This window comes from Lissotriton vulgaris, chromosome 3_2 (genome assembly GCF_964263255.1).
Source record: "Lissotriton vulgaris chromosome 3_2, aLisVul1.2, whole genome shotgun sequence".
Taxonomy (NCBI): Eukaryota; Metazoa; Chordata; class Amphibia; order Caudata; family Salamandridae; genus Lissotriton; species Lissotriton vulgaris.
In genome coordinates, this window is record NC_141690.1 from 108,275,202 (window position 1) to 108,292,346 (window position 17,145).

A 17,145-nucleotide genomic window follows, 5' to 3' on the forward strand; every position below is an offset into this window, starting at 1 on the left:
TTAGTACAACTAACTATATAGGAGCAATTTCTAAGGTTTTGTATGAGTGAAATGTCCAGCTAACTATAACACCCCTAAAACGTTTTTTGAGTGAATTTTAAAGGTTTTTTAAATGCTAATTCCTAACTATATAAGGCGTGAAACCTATGGTTTTTTCAGTGAATTTCAAAGGTTTTTTAAATGCTAATTCCTAACTATATAAGGCCTGAAACCTATGTTTTTTTCAGTGAATTTGCAAGGTTTTTTAAATGCTAATTCCTAACTATATAAGGCCTGAAACCTATGTTTTTTTCAGTGAATTTCAAAGGTTTTTTTTAATGCTAATTCCTAACTATATAAGACCTGAAAGCCCACCAGGAATCTCCAGTATGCGCCAGGGGGCTGCATTGCAGAGTGGTAATGAGGCTATGCCCCTTGTTACACCTCTCTGCAACGCAGCCCCCAGCCGCGTTTGCAGAGGGGGAACTAATTCCCCTTGCATACTGAGGTTCCGTGACAATTGTAAGTGGTGTTTTCGACTCGCACGAATATGGTCGAGTCTGGTATCTATGAACCGCAAATGACGAGTTTAGTGGGTGTACGTGTTTTCGCTGTGCTAGCCTAAACCGTTTGTTTGTTTCGTGGGTTTCTTCATCTGAACCCACGGGTTCCATCTTAGATACGGCATCCATTTTGTTTCTTGCCCTCAAGTAGCCAGCGAACGGACGCTGTCCGCTTCGCGACCCTGGGATTCCCAAGCTCTTGCGGAAGACACGTTTCCTTTGAAGGTGTCTTTATGATGAGGGGGATGGCACTGTAGGGCAGATGGCCCCGCTCGAGTCTCATCTTGCCGTGCCGGTCTATTGTCTTAGTTGTGTATTCATTAGGCACGTCCCCTTTGATGCCTGCAGCTCGTGTTTCCCGATACCTCCCCTTTTACACCCTTTCCGATCTGCTCACTGTTCCTGTCTTCCTCTGCACCTGTTTCTGTCTCTTCCTTGATTCGTTTACTGCTGATTGGAATGTACTAATGGTGGGAAGATGTGCTTTTACAGTTGGGAACTACCAAATGTTACTGTACTTATGTTCCGGGCCCTGAATACATGAAAGCGACCCCTTATGGTCTTTACGATGGGAACCAAGTTGTAAACCTTTGTGTACCATGTTATCCTATGCACGAAAACTGTATAAAAGGAGCGATCCACAGATACAAGTTGAAGCAGACTCCTCGAACCTACACGTGTTGTACTTCCTGTGACTTCTGTGTTTCCCTGCAGTAATAAACCTCAAATCTTTGACGCCGAAGGAAGTGTCCCGTGTCTCTGTCATTTGTACGCCGGAACAGGTTACCCACAAAGGTTTTAGGTGTTATCCCTGGCACCGCTGGGTCTTAGCAAAACCCAGTCCTTCAATACTGGGGGTCCTTGGGGGCCAACTCACTCTCTACTACTCACTCTACCATTCACTCTACTATTCTCTACTACTCACTCTCTGCTACTGTCTCTACTGCTCTCTACTACTCTCTACTACTCACTCTCTACTCTCTATTACTCACTCTCTACTCTCTACCTCTCTACCTCTCTCTACTTCTCTCTCTACTAGTCTCTGCCTCTCTACCGCTACCTCTCTACCTCTACCTCTCTACCTCTACACCTCTACCTCTCTACCTCTATCTACACGCACACATAAACACATATATATATGCATATATATGCATATGCATTTATATATATGTATGTGTATATATATATATATACATATATAAACATATATAATCTGTATAAATCTATATAAATACATGCATACATATACATATATGCATACATATGCATGTTATTTACATGTAAGTTTAAAAAACACTACTAAAAGCAAAGCTAAAAAGCCACCTCATTACAAACAGAATGGCTTTAACTTAAACGAGGGTGAGATCTATTGCATTTTCAATGCTTGTTTACTTTGGTTTTATCAAGAAGGCATTCAGATGTGTCATACATTTGCCATAAATTCTGAATGTTAGCACTCTAGTTGCTCATTAGATCACTGTAGTAAAGCTACTGCTCACGAGGGAAGTCTGCTGCTGGTATTCAAAGTGCATGTTTCAGTCTGCATGTCAGAATTTTTTTAATGATATAGAAGAGGATTTGAGAAGTAACTCAAAATGTGCCTTAATTTTTCTTTCTGAAGCACTAATCATACCTACTATGGCAAAATGAACCCCCTCATTTTGTTCCTTTTTAAATTAAATGTTTTCAGGCTTACCACTTCATTCCAATCAAGATGGCTTCTGGTGTGCCATACTTTTGTCATAAGTAAGACTGTTAGCGCTCTAGTTGTTCTTTAGAACACTCTGGGACATTCTGTCATTGGGCTATACTTGGGCTACATCTGGGTGATATTTGGGCTACATTTAGGCTCTTTTGTCTCTGGTGGCCATCTTGGGAGATTGCATGTCAGAATTTTTTAATGAAATTGAAGAGGATTTGAGAAGTCACTCAAAATGTGCCCTAATTTTTCTTTCTGCAGCACTAATCATACTTTCTATGGCAAAATATACCCCCTCATTTTGTTCCTTTTTAAATTAAATGTTTTAAGAGTTACCACTTTATTCCAATCAAGATGGCTTCAGGTGTGCCATACCTTTGTAATGACTAGGACTGTTAGCGCTCTAGTTGTTCTTTAAAACACTCTGGGACATTCTGTCATTGGGCTATACTTGGGCTACATCTGGGTGATATTTGGGCTACATTTGGGCTCTTTTGTCTCTGGTGGCCATCTTGGGAGACTGCATGTCAGAATTGTTTAATAAAATAGAAGAGGATTTGAGAAGTCACTCAAAAGGTGCCCACATTTTTCTTTCTGCAGCACTAATAATAATTTCTATGGCAAAATATACCCTCTCATTTTGTTCCTTTTTAAATTAAATGTTTTAAGAGTTGCCACTTTATTCCAATCAAGATGGCTTCATGTGTGCTATACCTTTGTAATAATTGGACTGTTAGTGCTCTAGTTGTTCTTTAGAACACTCTAGGAGGCTGCAGTAGAACACAAAGGAATCAACTGACAGTCTCTGTCCTTGTTGGATGTACATGTATTACTGAGAATGTCAGACTTCATTCTCACATGACTGAGAAAGATAATGTGAATTTACAGAAAATATGCTTTCAGTTTAGCTTATAGATCCCCTTCCAAACCACTGTGGGAAAAGCATGAGATAATAGTTTTCTTTCAAACATGATTCATGATATCACAGCAGAAGGCTTTTTCACATGGTAAAATCACCTTAGAACACACCACAATTCCTACAATGAGTATGGTACCATCAACAAATGATTTATAATGTAACTAAAGTCCTAAAACCCTCTATTAACTACAATGCTTTTTAATGAGGTGCTATCATGTATATTGGTCCCAAGATGGCTGCCAACACTTCTTGGATGAAGTGCTGACAGCCAATCAGATCAGATGTGTGGTTAGGCTCCGCCCATATATATATGTGTTTTGAAGTTAATTTTCATAAAAACCACTGGAGCAATTTTCACCAAACATAGCAAAGGCACATCTGCGTACCAGTCCCTCCAATTTTGCAAAGTTTGGTGTTATTCTGTTCAGCGTTTCGGGCTGTAGACTTGTCAGACCGTCCTATGGTAATTAACATGGGGAAAACACATTTTGGGACCCCCCTTTTTTCTCAGCCCCCACTTCATGAATCCCCCCGAAACTTTCAGGGAAGGAGTGGAGCGGAGCTGGCCAAAATTCTGGAAAATTACACGCAAATTCCTCAACCGGCGCCAAAGTTATTTCCAATAGAATGTTGCAGATTTCCTATGGTAGCTAATCCTAACTACATATACATACTGGCTGTCGCCAGTAGGTATATATAAATACATATATATATATATATATATATGTACCTATCCAACAAAAAGGTAGCCCTGAAGGAAAAAGGCCGCCGGCAGAGTTTAGTAGTTCGTAATTTTTATTGATGGCACCATGCACACAAGCAGCTTTGGGAAAACAGGCAATCCGTATCAAACAGCCAAAAGCGTCTGAGGAATTACATCCTTTCTTCAGTGGCATGCTGTGCTGAATAGAAAAATAGCGTCCTGCTGCGCACTTTTCATTTCCAAGACCCCGCACCAGTGGGTGTTGCCATTCGCAGAGCCTTCTGGGTCCTGTAGTACCGACCCTCAAGTGAGTCAGTTTTCATCAACAATTTTCACAGCTCATAAAATACCCAAGTGGGGTGATGCAAGGCCCAAAAGGTGCCTGCCACACTTTACAGGTGTCATCACGAAATGCTAGCACATTTCACTGGCGCCAACATTCTGCCTCCCTTCATGCCAGCACCGCTACAGCGCCGACACGGGCCCGCTCACAAGCGGTGGGCCTCTTCCCGTGGCTGGACTCAACAGCTCAATATCCAACAAAAAGGTAGCCCTGAAGGAAAAAGGCCGCTGGCAGGTAAGTAGTTCGTAATTTTTATTGATGGCACCTTGAACACAAGCAGCTTTGGGAAAATAGGCATCCGCATCAAACAGCCAAATGCGTTTCAGGAATTACATCCTTTCGTCAGTGGCATGCTGTTCTGTATAGAAAAATAGCGTCCTGCTGCGCACTTTTCATTTCCAAGACCCCGCACCAGTGGGCGTGGCCATTCACATAGCCTTCTGGGTCCTGTTGTACCGGCCTCAAGTAAGTCAATTTTCATCAGCAATGTTCACGGCTTATAAAATACCCAAGTGGGGTGATGCAAGGTCCAAAATGTGACTGCAACACTTTACAGGTGTCAGCACGAAATGCTAGCACCTTTCACTGGCGCCACATTCTGCCTCCCTTCATGCCAGCGCCGCTACAGTGCCGACACGGGCCCGCTCACAAGGGGTGGGCCTCTTCCCGCGGCTGGACTGAGCGGCGGCACAGTTTGGATATTGAGCGGTTGAGTCCAGCCGCGGGAAGAGGCCCACCGCTTGTGAGCTGGCCCGTGGCGGAGATCCTGTCAGGGCGTTGTTCAGACAATTCCCAAATGGCGATGATGCCTGCTCCGGCACCGCTGTCGGGATTATGATGTCAGTTTCCAACAGCCTTTCCAGTTTGGCCTATCCAACATGGAAAGGTTGTCAGGAAGTGACCTTAGGGCCCCTAGCAGGGCCCCCGACCTCCCTCAGCCTCTGCTATGAGGCCTGGGGGGCACCTGTGGTGCCACCCCAAACATCCATGCCTCCTGTGTCAGGCACTGTTTGGTGCCTGCCCCACGGGGCATGGATGCTTAAAAAGTGTATGTTTTCTATTGCTGCTTGTTCTGCAGCCGGCAGTACAAGCCACAATAGAAAAAATATCTTTCCGACCACTGTGAAGGCGGTCGCATCAAAATAATGGAAGCAGGTCCACCGACTCCTTGTCAGGCGGTCCCGTTTCTTCTACGATGTCAGTTGGACGCTCGTCCGACCGACATCATGATGGGCCCCATAGAGTAAGTTTTACTAAATTATTTGACACCAAAGCGGCAAAAATCCAATCAGTTGAACCAGAGTCATTAATTTTTAAAGATTTTAGTAAAAATAGCTGCAAAAGCATAAAGTCCCAACTATGGGTATCTGGCCATGATGGACCGTGTCAAAATCAGAAGTTCAGGGCGAACTCAATAGTGTGCAAGTCGGCTGCAGTCACCAGATTGAGCCCACAGACTTGTTGTCTTCCTAAATCAGTGCCAAGAGCCTTGTTTGTGGTGGAGGAGAACGTGAGGAGCAGGGAGAGCATCGCAGGAGACTGGCGGCATAGAGTGAAGACAGCACCGGTGTGGAAAATGCAAGATTCATTCATACTCGGCCAAGCAGTGTTGAGTTCAGGAGTGAACCCAAATGAGTTGTAGTGACACTCCGCCTTTACTAGTTGTACAACTTACATTTTTCTTACCTTCTTTTGATAATTTATATTAGCAGAATGAATTTTTGGTCCAGATAAATACTTCCACACTTCTTGTCAGAGGGCTTTATTTAGGCAGAAACAGATAGACCGTATAAACTTGGTCAAATGCTAACTCATGTTTTTACCCACTGGGGATAAGAATAAAAGATTTCCAGGTTCAACAAGACGTGGTTTGAACTGATTTACCCTCTGCACACATCTATATTTTTCAATACATCCTCACCCCCTTGCTGAGGGCTCCCTCTAGACCTTTGAACATCTCATAAGCTCTCATGGTGTTGTACTGAATAGATTAGGAGGCCGTGCTCTATGATCTTTCAACCCTCATTATTCCCTCTGTGCTTTTTTGTATCTCAACACCTTGCCTATTTCTGACTAAACAAGTGTCTTTATCATGATTTCCCACAGGGATATGTGACAAGACATAGCAGGTGTTATATTCTGTAATATTCTGTGTCTCCTCCTCCTGGCTGCTCAGCCTGTGTGTGTGATGTAATCAGAATGTTCATGAAAGCATGGTTTGAATGTGTGGTCGGTTTGAGTGAGTGGGGCTAAGCAGCAGAACACTGCTCCCGGTGGGGCCACCTTTCCCATCCTACTTACAATGAATAAATCTACTTATTACACCTACGGCTACTGGATTACTTACCTGCGAGAGTACATTTCTCTATATAGGAGAAGTAATACAGTATCTTACTATGGTCCTATTCCAAATTTTGTGAGTTTCAAACTCTTGCAAGATTAAGGGGCCAGTTTGGTATTTTTTCTGGAAATACCGTGCCCTCCTTTGTTTTAATGATTCGCAATGAGAACATTTGGGAGACTGGCTCATGAGGAAGATGAATGACTTACAGGTTCCGGATTTCTTCCATGAATCATGAAACCCTGATTCTGCTCCTCTTCTGGAAACCAGTCTCTCCTGTGAGGAATTAGTGTCAAATGCCAGGGACCCAGCAGGAAGCCTGCTCTAAGTTCTAATGCGTGTCTGTATGTACTTGAAGGGGCTCAAGTATGACTGCATATTTAAGAGACATACCCCATTTAATAAACTCTTTTGAATGGAGGGTCTATGGCATCTATAAAGAGAATGTGCATGTTTTAGGTAGTAGGAGAAACTAGTCCTATCAATGTAAAAAGGAAAGTGAATACTGGATATTAGTAAATCTCTAGCCCAGTGTTTCCCAAACTGTGAGGTTGTGACCCAGTGGTGGGTCATCAGCCGATTTCTGGTGGTTCACGAAAGTCCAATCAATAAATAAAGATGCATTTGCATTCTGTATTTATCTTGTTGCATTTGCTACGCTTCAAAAGAGTAGGCCAAATGTCAGTCTATGCATTCTGACTAACTGCTGAAGATGTGTTTTTTAACATGGGGATTGGTGTTTATACACTCCTCTCCTTTGCAGTCTGGAGAAAGGAAAATTAATTATTGTGACAATCTTGCTGGAGAACAGGGATTGTGAAAGGAAAGGCTGTAGGGTTTTATTTTTGCAACACACAACACAATGTAAGTACCTGACAAAAGGAAGTATGCCAATCAGGTGAAATGAATGTTAATATGTTTAGGGGAGGGAGCACAATCACTTTAGCACCGGTTAGCAGTGTGTGGCATCTGAGCTCTCACCTTGCAAGTAATGTGGAATTTAGGAAAAGGCAGGCAAGAGAGAGAGACAGTGGGTGGCAGAATGTCCAGAGGCAATGTATGTCCTCTGTATGATATTATCTTAAATAAAATAAAGAACATTACTTGAAACTGACCCCGACATTTCAGTGACGTCGAGCAGATGAACCACAGGAGGACTGGGCCTGTTAGAACTCTACTGCGGATTGGAACGATGGCAATATCGGGGAAAGTCACTGCTATGTTCCCAGCCACATCACAGGCTGGAGGTAATACTCAGCAGCTTATGCTTGAATGTGATATGACCTAGGGTAAAAGTGCAGTGACACCCATACCTTAAATGAAAGGCCCTTAAGGCTTTGATGATTATGGGCAGATGTGCGGTGACACACACATCTTTAAAGGAAAGACCATTAAAACCCTGGTGGGCAAAGGCGCTGTGAGGTGCGCACCTACTTTGCATTGGACCGTCTCCCTAAGCTGTTATGGGTGTATTTTGCCTACAGTAAGTTCATTTCTAACACAGTCTGGTGACATTCTGCTGTTAGGAGTCTGCTGCCCAGGCCAATTCAATCGTGCCGGCAGTGAGACGTGTTCGCTGTGGAGGTCGCTCTTTTAGTTACCTGGCCCCCCGTCTCTGGAACACTCTGCCCTTGACGTTGCGAACGTGCTCCAATCTGTCTACCTTTAGAAAGGGACTTAAAACTCACCTTTTTGCCCTGTAAGTTGTTCCTGTTGATTCCTAGTGCCGCTTTGGCTGTCTTGTTAGTTGCTGGTATTTGTGTAATGATCTATAGCGCCGGGACGCTCTTCGGAGCAGCTGAGCGCTTTACAAAACCCCCAGTAACATAACATAACATAACTTAATCCTGGGAAAGGATCTCTTTACTCAACATGGATGACGAAACTGCTCCTGCACCTTTTCCACAGCCATTAGGTCCACCCAATTTAGAATGGATAAAGTGGAAAGAAGGTTTCTAGCTTACCTCAAAGCTATGTCGGTGACATTTTCACGGGAAAAGGAAGGCAGCTCTACGTATTCATTGTATGGGTGCAGAAGGTAGGAAAATACTACAGCATTTACCAACACTGGAAGAAGATGATGCTGAAGAAGAGGGCATGGATTAGTATGAAGAAACCATAAGGAAGCTAAGTATGAAAGACAAAAATGAGTAGCGGAGTGACATGGATTCTTTATGCGTGGGCAGTTGCCAGGGAAGTCCGTGGATGATTTTTTGACATCGCTGAGGCGTTTCGCAGCACCCTGCAATTAAAAAAAAATTTAGGATGAAATGTTGAGGGATCAACTAGTGCTCAAGATATCTGACAAAAGAACACAAGAAAAGTTTTTGATAGCGAAGGCACTTACATTGAACAAGCCTGTGGAAATAGCTGAAAAGTTTGAGTATATTTCAGAGGACATAAAAGAGTTGGAGTCAAGCACAGGTGGTACTGGTATATTTCTTATCGGTACCCTGATATAGATCTAGGGATCTAGGGAACATCGTACACTTTCCCTACATCATCTCCCCATCATTTCAAATGAATGAGCCTTATAAGGACATAACTCCAAATATGGACAGACTATCTTATATGGACATAACGCTTTATACAGTCTGCAGCCTTTTATGGACTAAACCTTTCACCTAGTTCATGATGAGGGTGGGTTCTGCCCAATCGATATTGCTAAGACATCATTCTTAGCACATATGAATACTTTATGAGTACACTCTACAGGAGGTCCACTTCACCTCTCCCATCAACGCACAAGGTTTACTCCCCAACGTCATCCTCATACTAAACAATGGGGAACATATGCACATAGACTGCATAAATACAGCACCTCTTGCTATTAGAAAGCAGGATGGAACTGAGACTTAAAGGCCGACACACTGACCAGAGACGCTGCAGCTCCAACATGACATCGCTCCAGCTGACATTGGTCTGACGATCTCTTGTGGGGTGTCCAGATCAAGTCCAGGATGAAGTCCCACACTCTCACTATTCAGGTATGGGGGTTTGACTAAAGCCTAGTGGGATTCTTGGCTCTTAGGCCCTTAGGCTTAGGCTCTTTAGCACCTACTCACATGCTAGGTACATCTAGTCAGGCATCTTAGGAGTACGCACCTTTTATTTTATAGATGCATTCTATGTTCATGTATAGGGTCATGACCACTGCAAAATGGTAGAACAATACTATTCCTTCTTATTCACTGTACTGCTGGTTCTATATCTCTGTTACTGTATCGCAGTCGTAACTGCACACTTATTCTACATTAGAGGAACTACTGTACAATAAATTCTTATTGTAAACCTGTGCAACTGTGCATCTCTCTAAGAACAATAACAAGCAAGCACGAGTGACTGGGTGAAAAATAATGTAGTGTTTCCACAAGTCTGAGGTTATTGTGTTCTAAAGTTGCAAAAACTAATCTCTCTGATGACAGGAGATTCTAGTAGCACTGCGAGCCAGCTAATGCAAACGATAGGCTAATATATGTGGCAGGGGTGTACAGAGTCAGTCTGCCACTGGACCCACACTATATGTTATTGGTAAAAGTCGTAGGTCTTGCATGACAGGGTACTTTTTGGGACCACCCTACAGTACAGCAACGATACATGCAGTTAAGAACAAAGAAGCTAAGAGAATGAATTGGAAAGGACCCGAGTACAGAAAGGAGTGTGAGGTCAATCAGGACAACTTAAAGATTTGATGGAAATGTGGAATAAAAGGTCATGTTGCTAGAGACAAGACATGTCCAACACTGAGACACTTATGGAGGAGGTGAAAGCAGAGGTGACATTAGGCACAGGTGTGTTGAGGGAGCTTTCAAACATAATTCCAGTATGGAAAGAAATGTGAACACAGTGCATTCAGTGTTAGACTCTGTTAAATCAAATGATGATTCTAGTGAGAGCGAAGTGTGTATCGTGCAGATGTGTGATGTAGGTGATGATTGGGATGCTCCATTTTGGGAGTCTGTTAAGATGATGGCGGATGCAGGAGCAAGGTATACTTTGGTGGGACAGGATCCAACGCAATTTTATAAAGATGAGGTATTGATGACGCCTGAAGGAAACATAATTGATGTAACTGGATGTTTTGAAGCTAACATAAAGTTCAAAGGCGGCACTACTCAATCTAAGGTATCTTTGGCCAAGGATGATGGATGCTTGCTTCGATGCCCACAGCAAAGAGAATTGTAAATGACTTTAGATCCTAAGTATCCTGACCAAGTATTGTGTGTTGAGACTGTTGAAGATGGAGACAAACTTGAATGGTGGAAGAGTAGATATTCTGGAGTTATTTATGATAAGCTTGGTTTGTTTAAGTACTTCAAACAAAGAATAAGATTGAGCAAGGACGTGAAAGCGACTGCGCACAAGGTGCGTCCGGTGCCATTAGCTTTGTGGGAGGAGTTGAGAATGGAGCTGGATAGGTTAAGCGAGCAAAGAATAATAGAGCCTATCAAGGCATTGAAATTTTTGGCACCTATAGTTTTGTCTCTTAAGGCTGGTGGGGGTTGAGAATGTGTGTGGATTTAAGAGATTTAAACAGGAGTATTTGGATCAACCACCATCTTCTTTCCAATATCAATGAAATGCTGAGACCTTTCAATGGGACAGAAGTATTTTCATCCATAGATTTCTCCTTAGCATATCATCAGATTTCCCTGGAGGAAGAATCATGGGGCCAGATGTATCAACATTGCATTTTGCGATTCTATAGTAGCAAATTTTACTGAATTGCTATTACAGAATCACAAAATGCAATGTATGTAGGTTTCGCTAAAGAAATAGCGATTCCTACATATTCCTTAATAGTGAATCACAAATTGCGATACGCTATTGAGGAATGCCTTCCCATTCATTCCTATGGACCTAGAGGCCCGTAGGAGTGAATGGGAAGGCATTTGCAATTTGCGATTATCAAATTGGTAATCGCAAACTGTGAATGCAGTTTTTAGGGTGATGGGGGGCCAAAAGGCCACCCTGATGCACCTCCAAAAATTTCATATGTGGTGCACACACATGTGGTAAGGGTATGTGTATGCGCCACATGGCACTTGAAAAATGCAATGTTGTGCATTTTTCTAAGGATTTGAAAATTACCACCAATGTGAAGTTGGTGTTAATTTGCGATTCCTTAATGCAAAGTGGCATTCTGAGAATGCTTCTTGCATTGCATTTAGGGAATCGCAAATTGCTATTCCCTAACTGCATTCACAAAATTGGTAATCACAAGAATTGTGATTACCTATTTTGCGAATGCCTTTTGGGATGATACATCCCAAAAGGCTTTTTACCGTTTGCAAACGGGCTGATTCTGCAAATCGGCACGTTTGCGACCGGTAAAAGAATTAACACATCTGGCCCTAAATCATTAACTTCTTCCGTGACACCAGAGGTAGCAAACAGTTTTTTACATTCTGTTTAGCCTTGCTTAAGCTTCAGCAGGTTTTCATTGAGCAAAGCACTTATTGCTGGGAAAGGTAAAGAATGTTACGTATTTTCAGGATGACATTCTGGTTTATGGGAAGAATTGGATTGAACATAATGACACTTTAAGAATGGTGTGGAGCATTCTCAAGGGTAATGGTCCTGCCATCAAAGTAAGCTAATTTCATATTGGTATGTCTGGTGTTGATGATTTGAGTCACCACATTGATTGCAATGGGATAAGACCAAAGCATGGTTGTTTGAAGGCAACTGAGGATGCACTAAACGCCAAAGTCAAGGAACAACTTTGTTCTTTCTTGGGGATGGATGAATACTACGCAAAATGTATGCTAACATTTTTGACATGATCACGCTATGCAAAATCTTTTGAAGAACAGTGTTACATATGAATGGCGGAGATTGTGTGAAGATGAATTCATAAAGCTGAAGAATGATATTTCAGCTGCTCCATGTCTCAAGCCAATGGATACCAAATTGTTCACAGTCATAATGACTGATTAGAGTAATTACAGTTTAGGTGCTGTGTTGATGCAAGATAATAAGGGCAAAATTGTGATTGTGGTCTTTATTCCTGTATATGAATATTTCACTTATTCCCCTTATATCACTACGCTCCATCATTTAGCCCACTCCTCGTTTACTCAGGATATATAAATGAGCTGCTATGTGTGCCCCATTTGATTCAATGTCTATTATACTCCCCATGTTAGACTCATGTGTTTGATTGTTACCTTTCCCTGTAATTGTAAAGCGCTCTGATATCCCTCTGGATCATGTTTGCGCTATATAAAACTTTATAAATACATAAATAAATAAATAAATGCATCCTAAATATTAAGGCAGACTGAACATAAATACTTTTAAAGGAAGTGCTGGATTGTTATTGGGAAGTTTTACAATTCAGGCAGTATGTATTGGGTAGTGAGTTTGTATTAAGTACAGATAAAAACACCCTTGGTAGATGTGTTTACGTCAAAATTGGTAGGAAGAGCTACTCCTCGCTGTGCAGATGGTTATATAGATTGCAAGAATACATCATTTACGTGGAGTATGTGCCAGATATCAAGAATGGTACAGTAGCTTGTTTGTCATGTTTGCCACAACACGAAGGAAGTATTGATGAAGTGAAAGAAGAGTGTGTGTCTGCCAGCAACTGACTGATGTTGTAGCAACAAGAATGTCTCGCAAAACTTGGAAGGAGGAAACTACAAATGATGGAATTCTGGAAAAAGTGATGCGGTTTGTGAAACCAGGTTGATCGCCAAAGAGGAATTTGGAGGATGATTTGAACCCTTATGAGACTATTAAGGATGAATTGTGTATTTGTGATGGGATTCTCAGGAGAGGTGATGTGTTGGTGGTGCCCTCAAAACGTAGGGAAGAGGTTTTGGGGTTGGATCACTTAGAGCACATTGGAATGAGCATGGTCCAAAGAAGAATCAGGAAGACTTTTTGCTGGCCGCGTCTGGAATGTGATGTGGAGGGCATGGTAAGACAATGTGTGAGTTGTCCCCAGAAAGATAAAGCATAAAAAGCGAGGTTCTATCCCTCTCAAGTCATTGACAAAGGGGAGGAACCTTGTGAAAAAATTGCTTCGGATATTATTTGGCCTTTTGCTAAGCTGGGTTCAGGACCCATGTTTACATTGGTGGCTATTGATTCATTTTCCCATTGCCTAGAAACTATGTTTGTAAAACATGTTGAAACTAATAATATTATTGAGTTTTTAAAAGAGGTTTTTGTCAGGAAACGTGTCCCAATGGACATTGTTATAGATAATGGGGTTCAGTTGTTGTCAAAGGAGATTATGTCGTTTTTTCAAAAACTCAATATACCTCACACAAGGACGTATGTTTACTATCCCCAGGGAAATGCGATGTTGTAGAGATGGAACAAAGCATTGAAGGAAGGTTTAGAATTGGCACTAGGTGAAGGTGGTGATTGGAGAAGGGCTGTGAAAATACTTGTGTGGACTCAGAGAACTACACCTAACACTGTCACGGAAGAGACAACCTACAAATTAATGAGAGGAAGAGAGTTTTGCTCTAAATTAAGGGTGGGATGGATGCAGAAATTGAAATGTGGAAAGTTGAGGATGACGTTGGCGTTAAGTGTAAAACATCTGTTGAACATGGGTTGCAGTAAAGGGATAGGGTTGAAATGAAGTTGGGACCTTTTGTGAGAAAGGGGATATCGCAGTTCTCCGTTCCTTGCAAGTAAAGAGGATTTGAAGATTTGTGGTTGAATTATTAGAGAGTAATGTGTGCAATATGAAGAACATTGTGAAATTACCTGAGTGTCCATTGTGTCCATTAGTGCCAGGAGTTGATAAAGAGTGTGGTAAAAAATCATGAAATTTCCTTTGGAACAGGGGCGTCCGGGCAATGCGATACAAAGTTAGTGAATGATTGGTTATCCAGGAGAATGAGAAGAATAGAGAGTGAATAAAGGACTTTAAACTAAACTGATAATGGTTTATTACTTTTTATGCTGCTTGTTTCCGCCAATCCATATGAGCTTGTGAATCTTGTGTTCTTACAATGGTTTTCAAACTAGAGTGGTTTTGTTTCTTTATTCATTCTTTTTTGTTTTGTTAAAGGGTCAAGATATTTGGCATCCACGCTCCCATTTTGAATGGAATGTAGAATTCAGGGAAGGGAAGGCAAGACAGTGGGTGATGGTTAGTGGCAGACTGAGCAGAGGAGGTGCAGTCTTCTGAGTCCTATTATATTGAATAAAATAAAGGACATTACTTAAAACTGACCCTGATGTTTCACAATAAAAATGAATTTTAGCAAAACAATTGAGGGAAACAAGCAAAAGGCCTGGGGGAAGAGCATCCTAACGCTGACAGGTCTAACACCTGTGCTCTACCTATTCCCTACAGCAGAAACTGTCTGTGGTGCTTCCGGTGCTATTGCATCCTGGAAGAGTTACCTCTATAGCCTCTCAATCCCCTTTGATCTCAGCCATTCCTACTGACTTACTTTGGGTCCAGTACGGTCATGCAAAGCATGGGCAGAAAAGCTCTTGAACTTTCCCCACATTATGTGCTCTAAACACATGCTGGGCATTAGTTACTGAAGCACACTGTTCTTGGTAACAGAGATCTTGGAACTAGAACATCCAGTATATCAATTTTTTTACACAAAAAGCAGGCAGATGACGAGGATCCATTAATGCGTTCTGTGACCGGGTTTGGGATAGTGCTTTCCTGACATAGCCTTTGTGTAGAGTGATGCTCCTCATAGTAGGGCAGTCTACAGGCTAGAGCACCAACAAAATTGCCATAAAGAGGTGTGATCTTTCTGACCTAGCTGCCAGCAGCCACACTGAAAGCAATCAGCGGACGGACAAAAGATACCCACACTTAAAGCTTCCATTTCACCTTGAACAACAAGGACTGCAGTCCCATCCTTCACCCTTACCACCTACCAGATGACAGTACTACAGGAAGACTAAGCAGCAGCTCATATCAGCCAAAGGCCTAACTGAATTACTAAAGTTCTCATGCAGTCTATCTCTCCATCTCAATGCCTAGGTCTCCCTCCAGCTTCAGGAAGGCCAGCAACACACTTCCAATCTCTAGAAAAACAAGCTCACCTCCACCTTGGTCACCGGACCAGGTCAGGGGAATGCATAATAAACCCACAGGTTCGCTCATACACATAATGCATGTACCATGCTGGGCATATTAAGAAAACGTGCACAACACATATTTGGAATATAAGTGCTAGGATATTGTTTAGTGCCTAGTAGCAGACCTTTAAAGAAGTGGGCCAAGTAATTCTGTACTCTGTTGACACAGAAATAAATCTATCGATTAAAAAAACACAGTATACTGCCACTGATGGAGCAGATTTCCTCTGCAGTCAGGCATTGTTTTATTTTTGTGCTTCAGACAGACTGCATTTAAATTGCCACGCACATTTTGGTGCAAGTTAAAAACATGGCACATAAAAAAAAACATGAGTGAGGCCTATTTAGTCTGAAATGCTTCTGCTGAATTAACATGTGTTTTTGCAATGTAGAGGAAAGTGGCCTTTTTAGCTTTGAAGATTAATAGAATGTGTTTCTCTCTTCCCAGCGCATCCCATGTAATCTAAATCCACTATTCCTGTCTTAAAAGACTTTGACTTGTTGCATATTTTGATAAATATTTTCAGTTAATAACACCTCTTTTACTTTGTTGCACATTGCACATTTATTTTACATGTTGTCCATAAATAATGGAGTTTGGAAACATAATGTGCTGATTTACATGAAACTAATATTATCTTTGTGTTTATTTTATTTTGGGGCCTACCATTAAATGGCTGCCTGTGAAACCATCAAAAGCTATGACTTGCTTTGAATGAGAAGGGAGCATGCGCAGACTGTGGCAGCTTTCCTCATGCCAAGAAGTCAAGAACACCTTGAACTGTACATCCTTGTGATTCTGCTAAATGTACCAGTGTTAGTTAAAAGTGTCCATCTGACTGCGCTTTGGCAGGAAGGAAGACTATTGAAAATTTTCCCTAGCAATTGTTGCAAACTTATAAAATGTATTTATTATGTATGCTTCATTTGTTAAAAAACTGGCATGGTCAGGTTTTTAGAATGCGTCAGGGTGATGAGAACTCATGCCACCATGACTAACCAATCAACATACAGGTTTTCCTGAAATGCAACATTTTGTGTAGTCTGCCAAAATTTTGTGTATAAAAACTGACAGGGGCTGGCTTTTTTTTTTCAGCTCAGCTGGCTTCTTGCTCATTTTGGCTTAGGCTTCTATGGGTTAGGTACGAGAAACGTCCCGGGAGATTGCTGAGGGTTTGCGTCCGAGGAGTATCAGGGGGAGGGTTTCTTGCTTCCACGTCATATCTTGGCCACATTCCTTTGAGGTCTCATGAAGGGCGGGCTGTCTCCCTCCCTGCTTGCTCTTTAGACACAGACAGATGCAGAAGAACAGCTGATTAAATAGAATTAGATGCTAAACTTTCAGTTATGCTTTACTAATTAATTAGGTCTGAAATGATTTATTTGTCTTATGCATTTATTTCTCTTTATGGGAGATTTTTTTGCAAACTATTTGATTTTTGATTAGCCTTGCAAGACTATTTTTCTTAGAAACTCCTTAAGAATTTTTAATGACATTTTGCGCCACATTTTCTATCCTA